The following is a 10,037-nucleotide window of genomic DNA, read 5'->3' on the forward strand; positions in this document are numbered from 1 at the left end:
TGTATCTCTCAGACTCCAAGTGCAGGGGGCTCTGTCTGTATCTCTCAGGCTCCAAGTGCAGGGGGCTCTGTCTGTCTGTGTCTCTCAGACTCCAAGTGCAGGGGCTCTGTCTGTCTGTGTCTCTCAGACTCCAAGTGCAGGGGCTCTGTCTGTCTGCGTCTCTCAGACTCCAAGTGCAGGGGGCTCTGTCTGTCTGTGTCTCTCAGACTCCAAGTGCAGGGGGCTCTGTCTGTCTGTGTCTCTCAGACTCCAAGTGCAGGGGGCTCTGTCTGTCTGTATCTCTCAGGCTCCAAGTGCAGGGGGCTCTGTCTGTCTGTGTCTCTCAGGCTCCAAGTGCAGGGGGCTCTGTCTGTCTGTGTCTCTCAGACTCCAAGTGCAGGGGCTCTGTCTATCTGTGTCTCTCAGGCTCCAAGTGCAGGGGGCTCTGTCTGTCTGTGTCTCTCAGGCTCCAAGCGCGGGGGCTCTGCCTGTCTGCGTCTCTCAGGCTCCAAGTGCAGGGGCTCTGTCTGTCTGCGTCTCTCAGGCTCCAAGCGCAGGGGCTCTGTCTGTCTGCGTCTCTCAGGTTCCAAGTGCAGGGGCTCTGTCTGTCTGTGTCTCTCAGACTCCAAGTGCGGGGGGCTCTGTCTGTCTGTATCTCTCAGGCTCCAAGTGCAGGGGGCTCTGTCTGTCTGTGTCTCTCAGGCTCCAAGTGCAGGGGGCTCTGTCTGTCTGTGTCTCTCAGGCTCCAAGTGCAGGGGCTCTGTCTGTCTGTATCTCTCAGGCTCCAAGTGCAGGGGGCTCTGTCTGTCTGTATCTCTCAGACTCCAAGTGCAGGGGGCTCTGTCTGTCTGTCTCTCAGACTCCAAGTGCAGGGGCTCTGTCTGTCTGTATCTCTCAGACTCCAAGTGCAGGGGGCTCTGTCTGTCTGTATCTCTCAGGCTCCAAGTGCAGGGGGCTCTGTCTGTCTGTGTCTCTCAGACTCCAAGTGCAGGGGCTCTGTCTGTCTGTGTCTCTCAGGCTCCAAGTGCAGGGGGCTCTGTCTGTCTGTATCTCTCAGACTCCAAGTGCAGGGGGCTCTGTCTGTATCTCTCAGGCTCCAAGTGCAGGGGGCTCTGTCTGTCTGTGTCTCTCAGACTCCAAGTGCAGGGGCTCTGTCTGTCTGTGTCTCTCAGACTCCAAGTGCAGGGGCTCTGTCTGTCTGCGTCTCTCAGACTCCAAGTGCAGGGGGCTCTGTCTGTCTGTGTCTCTCAGACTCCAAGTGCAGGGGGCTCTGTCTGTCTGTGTCTCTCAGACTCCAAGTGCAGGGGGCTCTGTCTGTCTGTATCTCTCAGGCTCCAAGTGCAGGGGGCTCTGTCTGTCTGTGTCTCTCAGGCTCCAAGTGCAGGGGGCTCTGTCTGTCTGTGTCTCTCAGACTCCAAGTGCAGGGGCTCTGTCTATCTGTGTCTCTCAGGCTCCAAGTGCAGGGGGCTCTGTCTGTCTGTGTCTCTCAGGCTCCAAGCGCGGGGGCTCTGCCTGTCTGCGTCTCTCAGGCTCCAAGTGCAGGGGGCTCTGTCTGTCTGTGTCTCTCAGGCTCCAAGTGCAGGGGGCTCTGTCTGTGTCTCTCAGGCTCCAAGTGCAGGGGGCTCTGTCTGTCTGTGTCTCTCAGGCTCCAAGTGCAGGGGCTCTGTCTGTCTGTATCTCTCAGGTTCCAAGTGCAGGGGGCTCTGTCTGTCTGCGTCTCTCAGGCTCCAAGCGCAGGGGCTCTGTCTGTCTGCGTCTCTCAGGCTCCAAGCGCAGGGGCTCTGTCTGTCTGCGTCTCTCAGGCTCCAAGCGCGGGGGCTCTGTCTGTCTGCGTCTCTCAGGCTCCAAGCGCGGGGGCTCTGCCTGTCTGTGTCTCTCAGGCTCCAAGCGCAGGGGCTCTGTCTGTTTGCTGCACTGGTATGAACCTTCTCCACACCTAGAGCAGAGCCTGTCTCTAAGGAGGCGCTGTTTATTTGACTGAGACAGATTAACTGCTACTTAAGGGCACTTACTATGTGTGAGGCATGTTCTAGCATTTTTTATGTATCCATTCGTTTTGACCATCAAATAAACCCCACGAGGATGGTCCTATTACTATTCCTATTTTGCAAACCAGGAGACTGAGGCGCAAAGAGTTTACGTAAATTGCCCAGCGTTCCAAATCTAGGAAGAGGCAGAGCCAGGATTTGATTGTCAGCCCCAGAGCAGGGTATATTAGTCTGTTCTCAGAGTGCTATAGAGAATGCCTGAGACTGGGTTTTATAAAGAAAAGAGGTTTAATTGCCTCACTGTTCTGCATGGCTGGGAGGCCTCAGGAAACTTACAATCATGGTGGTTTCACCATGGAAACTTACAGGAAACTTATAATCAACGGGAAGCAGGCACCTACTTCACAAGGCAGCAGGAGGGTGAGAGAGACTGAAAGAAGCCACACACTTTTAAACCACCCGTCGCGTGAGAACTCACTATCATGAGAACAGCATGGGGAAACCGCCCCATGACTCAATCACCTCCCACCAAGATCCCTCCCTTGACACCTGGGGATCAGGAGCACCCCCCATGCCCAGTGTGACAACCAAAAACGTCTCCAGATACCGCCAATGTCTCCAGAGCAGAACGGCTCTGGGTTTGTGAATCCTTGCTCTGAAGTCCAGTCTCTGTTTTTCTCTTTGTCTAACCCCACATCAAGGTGCATGTAAACCAAAAATAAAATCCGAAGTGCTCCACCAACTGAATGGACCTCCTTGTGGCCAAAGGGACTCCAGAGAAATCTTAAAAATGGGTTCCTGGCCATGACAGGATGGGTCAGACACAGCTCGTTACAGCCCCTCCCTCTTGTGGTCTAAAGCACATAGTAAGTGCTTTTAAATACTGATTAATATGTCTCAGTCAGGTCAGGTGCGGTGGCTCACGCTTGTAATCCCAGCACTTTGGGAGGCCGAGGCGGGAGGATCAACTAAGGTCAGGAGTTTGAAACCAGCCTGGCCAACATAGTGAAACCCTGCCTCTACTAAAAATTCAAAAATTAGCTGGGCGTAGTGGCGCACGCCTGTCGTCCCAGCTGCTTGGGAGGCTGAGGCAGGAGAATCACTTGAACCTGGGAGGCAGAGGTTGCAGTGAGCGAGATTGCACCACTGCACTCCTGCCTGGGTGACAGAGTGAGACTTTGTATCTAAATAAATAAATAGTATGTGTCAGTCAAATAAACAGCACAAACAACAACTGGGCAGCATTAATGCTAAAACAGTCATCATGAGATGGACAGAACAGACTCTTTGCGACAAAAAGATATTCAATTATAAACAGGACCGACGGTCAGTCAGGCAAGGGTTGAGTGCTGCACCCCTACACTTAAGAAACAAACGAGGGGCCGTGGTTCATGCCTGTAATCCCAGCACTTTCGGAGGCCGAGGTGGGCGGATCACTTGATGTCAGGAGTTCAAGACCAGGCTGGCCAACATGGTGAAACCCTGTCTCTACCAACCAAAAATACAAAAATTTGCCGGGTGTGGTGGCAGGTGCCTGTAGTCCCAGCTACTCGGGAGGCGGAGGCAGGAGAACTGCTTAAACCCCCGGGAGGCAGAGGTTGCAGTGAGCTGAGATCACACCATTGCACTCCAGCCTGGGCCACAGAGCGAGACTCCATTCTCAAAACAAAAAGAAGTGAACAAAAAAACGAGGTTCTACCTGCCGCAGGGCTTTTCCTTCTTCTGCGGCAGCTAAACGAGCCCTGGCCTCGGGATGAGCGAGATTCAGACAGTTGCAACTCATCCAGCTCCCAGATGCCGACTGACGGCCCCCGGTTCCCCCAGCATAACTCCAGCTTTGATTGGACAGGACACTGCTTTCTGTAACTTTCTCCCACCATGGAATGGCTGGCCGGTTTACAGAGTGCGCACCTTCAGGCCTTCACGTCCTGAAAAGAGCTTTTGGGCCTCGTTGTAATACATCTAGATGTGGAGTCTCCATCCCGAAGTGAACATGAGTCATCCGTGACATGCATGATTGTTCAGTACGCATGCAGCAGGACGCCTTCACGAATATTCACGGCTCCTCCTGCAACCTGCTGAGACAAGTCCTAACGTGTGATGGAGTACACTGTTTGCTGAGAACGATGGCAAGGAAAACTGAGCCGACCCCCAAGTGGAAAACCGATTGGGGGGTTCTAAATTAGCAAACAGTGTATCACACACCAGTCACCCTGCTCCCACGGCTCCCTCGCGGAGAGCACTATCTAGTCTGTCCTTGATCGAAGCAGGCACCAGCCTGCTGCCTAGTTTATTTTTTGCTCTGTAAGAAAAACACAGAACACCTGTTTGTTAATAATAATCACCTGTTCAGAGAGACTACATTCATGGTCAGAGTCGCTCAAGGCTCTCAGCCTGGAATGCTGTGAGCTCCCTGAGACTAACAGCATTTAGTTGCCCCCCGATAGTCCCACTTTTTTTTTTTTTTTTTTTTTTTTTTTTTTTTTTGAGACGGAGTTTCGCTCTTGTTACCCAGGGTGGAGTGCAATGGCGCGATCTCGGCTCACCGCAACCTCCGCCCCCTGGGTTCAGGCAATTCTCCTGCCTCAGCCTCCTGAGTAGCTGGGATTACAGGCACGCGCCACCGTGCCCAGCTAATCTTTTGTATTTTTAATAGAGACGGGGTTTCACCATGTTGACCAGGATGGTCTCGATCTGTGGACCTCGTGATCCACCCGCCTCGGCCTCCCAAAGTGCTGGGATTACAGGCTTGAGCCACCGCGCCCGGCCCCCGATAGTCCCACTTTGCTGGTCTATCTTTGTGTCTGTTTCTTAATTCCTTCAGCGCCACCTGGGTGGGGTCTGTACGACCGACCAGGTCTCGGCAGTGACCTGCTGAATATGTATCGTTAGCCAGCCTGGTCAGCCCCAACCCCTCTTCCTTCAAAGAGCCCGTCTCTTGTCTTGGCCAGAGTTATGCTTCCCACCTTGCTCAATGGCCTCCTTGCAGGGTGAAACCCTTTAGAAGAAATAAAGTCTCCTCTCTTTTTCTAAATGTGTATATTGTGGTTTTTATTTTTAAGTGAACAGGGAGAAGAAGGGCTCACTGCTGAAGCTCTTCTGCCTTAACCGGACTTGGAATTGAGAAAGGTCACTCTAGAAGACGGATGGGAAGCCAGCCAGATAGACAATTTAGAAAACAAAGGTTTTGACACATAGAGCGTTACCCAGGGCCACAACTTCTTGAGTAAGAAACCCGATCAGGATGACAGACATTTTGGAGGTTGAAGGTAGCTTTCCCAGGGCATAGCAACAACTTCTGAAGATCCCTTTCTTGGCCAGGATGCTTTATGATGGAGAATAACACCTGCTTTGCTGCAGCTGCAGGAGGTGACGGCCCCTTTCTCCACAGCTGGCTGAGGTTTCTGTCTCCAGCAGTTAGAAGCAGGCAGGTTCAAAGCCAAGTACTGGAGTTCTCCTAGAGTTAGAGGGAATGAGACGAGGCTGAGAGGCTCCAAACGTGTCATAAGGAGAGGAGACGAGAGACAGAAGTTGTTGGTCAATGGAATGTGGTGCACACAATGTTTCGCGTTGGCAGTGATCGGGAAATACTGGCTGAGTGAACAAGACAGGAATTCAGGGACAGTTCACCAGGGGCAGAGCAAGACTTCGCACAGCCAGCTCACCCTGCCGAGACCTCAAGCCACCCAGGAGGCTCGTTCCACAGGAAAAGCTGCACCTGAGCCTGAGCTGGGGACAGACTTTAGGGGTTGGTGAGTGGCGCAGTCACAAGAGGAGGAAGGTTTTATCCAAAGGCCGTTCATTTCTCTACTCCGTCTTTCCACCTACTAACTTTGTTTCTAAATATCGTCGTCACCTTCTGTCACTGCCATATTGTAGGTCTCGGCAAGGATGGGAAAAGATGTAGAATATCTCATTAATAATTTCTATGTGGACTGGGCGCAGTGACTCATGCCTTTAATACCAGAGCTTTGCGAGGCAGAGGCAGGAGGACTGCTGGAGGCCCAATTCAGGACCAGCCTGGGCAACATAGCAAGACTCTGTCTTTACAAAAAGTTTACAAATTAGCTGGGCATGGTGGTGCACACCTGTGTTCCCAGCTACTCAAGAGACTGAGGCAGGAGGACCCCTTGAGCCTAGGAGGCTGAGGCTGCAGTGAGCCATAATCGTGTCACTGTACTCCAGCCTGGGTGACAAAGCAAGACCCTATGTTTAAAAAACAACAATAATAATAATGTTTATGTGGATTGCATGTTGAATGGATAACATTTCAGATATATTGAACTAAAACAAAGATTAAAGTTAATCTCACTTTGGCCAGGCACAACAGCTCCCATCTCTAATCTCAGCACTTTGGGAGGCCAAGGCAGGAGGATCACTTGAGCCCAGGAGTCTGAGACCAGCCTGGGCTACATGGCAAACCCCATCTCTACAAAAAATACACACATTAGCCGTGTGCACTAGTGTGCACCTATAGTCCCAGCTAGTTGGGAGGCTGAGGTGGGAGGATCACTTGAGCCCAGGAGGCTGAGTCTGCAGTGAGCTATGACTGAGCCACTGCACTCCAGCCTCAGTGACAGCACAAGACCCTGTCTCAAAATTAAAATAAAATTAAATTAACTTCATTTCACTCTTTCCCTTCTTTAATGGGGCTTCTAGAGAATTTTAAGTGGCCAGTGTGAATCACTGGACACTAGACAGTGCTGGTATAGAGTTGCTTGCAGCTGTACACATTGCTTTTTTTTTTTTTTTTTTGAGATGGAGTCTTGCTCTGTCACATAGGCTGGAGTGCAATGGCATAATCTTAGCTCACTGCAACCTCCGACTCCTGGATTTAAGCTATTCTCCTGCCTAAGCCTCCCAAGTAGCTGGGACTACAGGCATGCACCACCATGCCCGGCTAAGTTTTTGTATTTTTAGTAGAGATGAGGTTTCACCATGTTGGTCAGGCTGGTCTCGAACTCCCAACCTCAATGGATCCACCCACCTCGGCTTCCCAAAGTGCTGGGATTACAGGTGTGAGCCACCGCATTTGGCCCTTATCTGCTTTTTGACTGAAATTTATTTAGAGGAGACAAACACCTTTCCCTCTGCAATTAAGGCTGAAGGCCAAGCCTAGCTAGCAGAGAGAACTAATTAAAACGTCTAGGGTTGGGACTGTGTTTGTATTTCTCCTGTCAACTCGAATAATTGGTTTGCATTCTCGTCCCCCAGGTTCCTGAGAAGCCACGGCTGCGGCTGCTGATGGCTCCTGTGAGTGTTTGCATTTCCAGAGCCTGCGAAGTTCCGTGCCTGCAGCTCTGTTCAGGATCTGGGCTCTGCTGGCATTTTTATAGTCTTGCCCTTGCAAACAAGGCGATCAGTCTACTAAGTTAACAAAAGCTTACTGTTCACAGTAAAAGCAAACCCAATGAAAAAAAAAACGTGAGGAGCCCTCCGGTAAGTGATTTTCCTATTGCTTCTCTCTACTGAGATAGTAATCTCTTTGGTTCTCGTGGCCAACCACACACACACACACACACACACACACACACACACACATCTCTACAGAAGAAATGTGTGAAACTCATACTTTCAGTAATAGTGTATACACTGATTTTTTTCCCCTCTGTGTCAAAATATGTCATCCTTCAAAACCTGGGCTGCAACCCATAGAAACTAAAATCCAGTTCCAGAGAAATCTCGGGCTGCTCATTACAATCACCTTACTCAAACCAGAACATAAAGGATGTACCCTCTTGATTCTGCTAGTCAGTTATTTCCTTCACATTCATTTTACAGTGGTAGCTTACCGGCCACCTGTGGTTTCTGTGGACCCTGAGCCACCTGGTTTCCTCAAATGCGCACACGCACACACACACGGCAGCCTCCCACAGAGGCTGGACGTGCAGAGTACAGGCAGGGAGGTGGGCATCTCTGCTGATCTGAAGTGGGAAGTCAGAGACTCGGAGATCAGCAGCGTAGCAAGAGGAATTTATTTAATGTGGTCCTGAGCTCAGTGGAATCGCTTCCTAAGACGGAGCAAGGTAGGAAGAAACTGAGGGCCTCAGGCTGGGCACGGTGGCTCACGCCTGTAATCCCAGCACTTTGGGAGGCCGAGGCGGGTGGATCACGAGGTCAAGAGATCGAGACCATCCTGGTCAAGATGGTGAAACCCCGCCTCTACTAAAAATACAAAAAATTAGCTGGGCTTGGTGGTGCGTGCCTGTAGTCCCAGCTACTCAGGAGGCTGAGGCAGGAGAATTGCCTGAACCCAGGAGGCGGAGGTTGCAGTGAGCCGAGATTGCGCCATTGCACTCCAGCCTGGGCAACAAGAGGGAGACTCCATCTCAAAAAAAAAAAAAAAGAAAGAAAGAAAGAAACTGAGGGCCTCTGAAGCACCTTTGTGATACGGGATGACGAAGCAGGAAGCAGTTTTACAGAAATAAGAAGAACAAACACTTAACCTGTGACATGTCTTGTGATGGATGTTACATTGGAAAATGACATCTTGGGCTGGGCATGGTGGCTCCCGCCTGTAATCCCAGCATTTTGGGAGGCTGAGGTGGGCAGATCACCTGAGGTCAGGAGTTTGAGATCAGCCTGACCAACATGTCGAAACCCCGTCTCTACTAAAAATACAAAAAAATTAGCCAGGCATCATGGCAGGCGCCTGTAATCCCAGCTACTAGGGAGACAGAGGCAAGAGAATCGCTTGAACCTGGGTGGCGGAGATTGCCTTGACCCAAGATCACACCACTGCACTCCAGTCTGGGTAACAGAACAAGACTTCATCTCAAAAAAAAAAAAAAAAAAAAAACAACGAAAGAAAAGCTCAGAAGCAGGAAAAAGCTTGGCAGATTCAGGGAGATGCAAAGCATTTTGCTAGGCTGGGGAAAAACTGGCCCGTACAGGAGGGATGGAGAATAAGACGAGAGAAGTAGACAGGAGTCTACCAAGGAATTCAGACTTCATTCTCAACACTGTTGAGGCCAGGTGAGGTGGCTCACACTGGTAATCCCAGCACTTTGGGAGGCCAAGGTGGGAGGATCGCTTGAACCCAGGAGTTCAAGACCAGCCTGAGCAACATGGTGAGATCCCACTTCTACAAAAAAAATTTTTAATTAGCCAGTCATGGTAGCATGTGCCTGTAGTCCTAGCTACTCAGGAGGCTGAGGTGGGAAGATCACTGAATCCAGGGAGGTCAAGACTGCAGTGAGCTGTCACGTGTTGCATCACGGCACCCCAGCCTGGACAACCCAGAGAGACCGTCTCAGAAAAACAAACCAACCAACCCACAACTGAATGGTTAAGACGGAGTCGTGATGCACTCAGAAGGGAGCTGACATTATTTCTTCTACGTTTTTGGCAGAATTCACCAATAAAGCTCTCTGGGCATATTTTATTTTTAATTACAAAGTAAACCATTTGTAAGATGATTCGGATTTTCTATTTCTTCTGTCAATGTTGGTAAGTTATATATTTCTTTTTCTTTTCTTTTTTTTTTTTTGAGACGGAGTTTTGCTCTTGTTACCCAGACTGGAGTGCAATGGTGCGATCTCGGCTCACCGCAACCTCCGCCTCCTGGGTTCAGGCAATTCTCCTGCCTCAGCCTCCTGAGTAGCTGGGATTACAGGCACATGCCACCGTGCCCAGCTAATTTTTTGTATTTTTAGTACAGACGGGGTTTCACCATGTTGACCAGGATGGTCTCGATCTCTTGACCTCATGATCCAACCGCCTCGGTCTCCCAAAGTGCTGGGATTACAGGCTTGAGTCACCATGCCCAGCTGGGTGATAAGTTATATATTTCTAGAAATTTTTCCATTTCTTCTAAATATTAAGATTTGTTGACATTTTGTTCATAATTTTCTTCATCCCCTTTTCATTCCCGACGTTAGCAATTTGTGACTTTATGCCCTCCCCCTCCTCCCGCTTCCGGTATCACCAGAGGTTCATCAGTTTGGTAGATTGTTTCAAACACTCTCTTTTGGCTCTGTTGATCATTGCTAATGTGGAATGTGGATTTATTTTCTACTTTATTATTTTCTGCTCCCATATTTACATTTTCCTTCCTTCAATGGGGGGTGG

The sequence above is a fragment of the Callithrix jacchus genome, chromosome 1 (assembly GCF_049354715.1).
Source record: "Callithrix jacchus isolate 240 chromosome 1, calJac240_pri, whole genome shotgun sequence".
Lineage (NCBI taxonomy): Eukaryota > Metazoa > Chordata > Mammalia > Primates > Cebidae > Callithrix > Callithrix jacchus.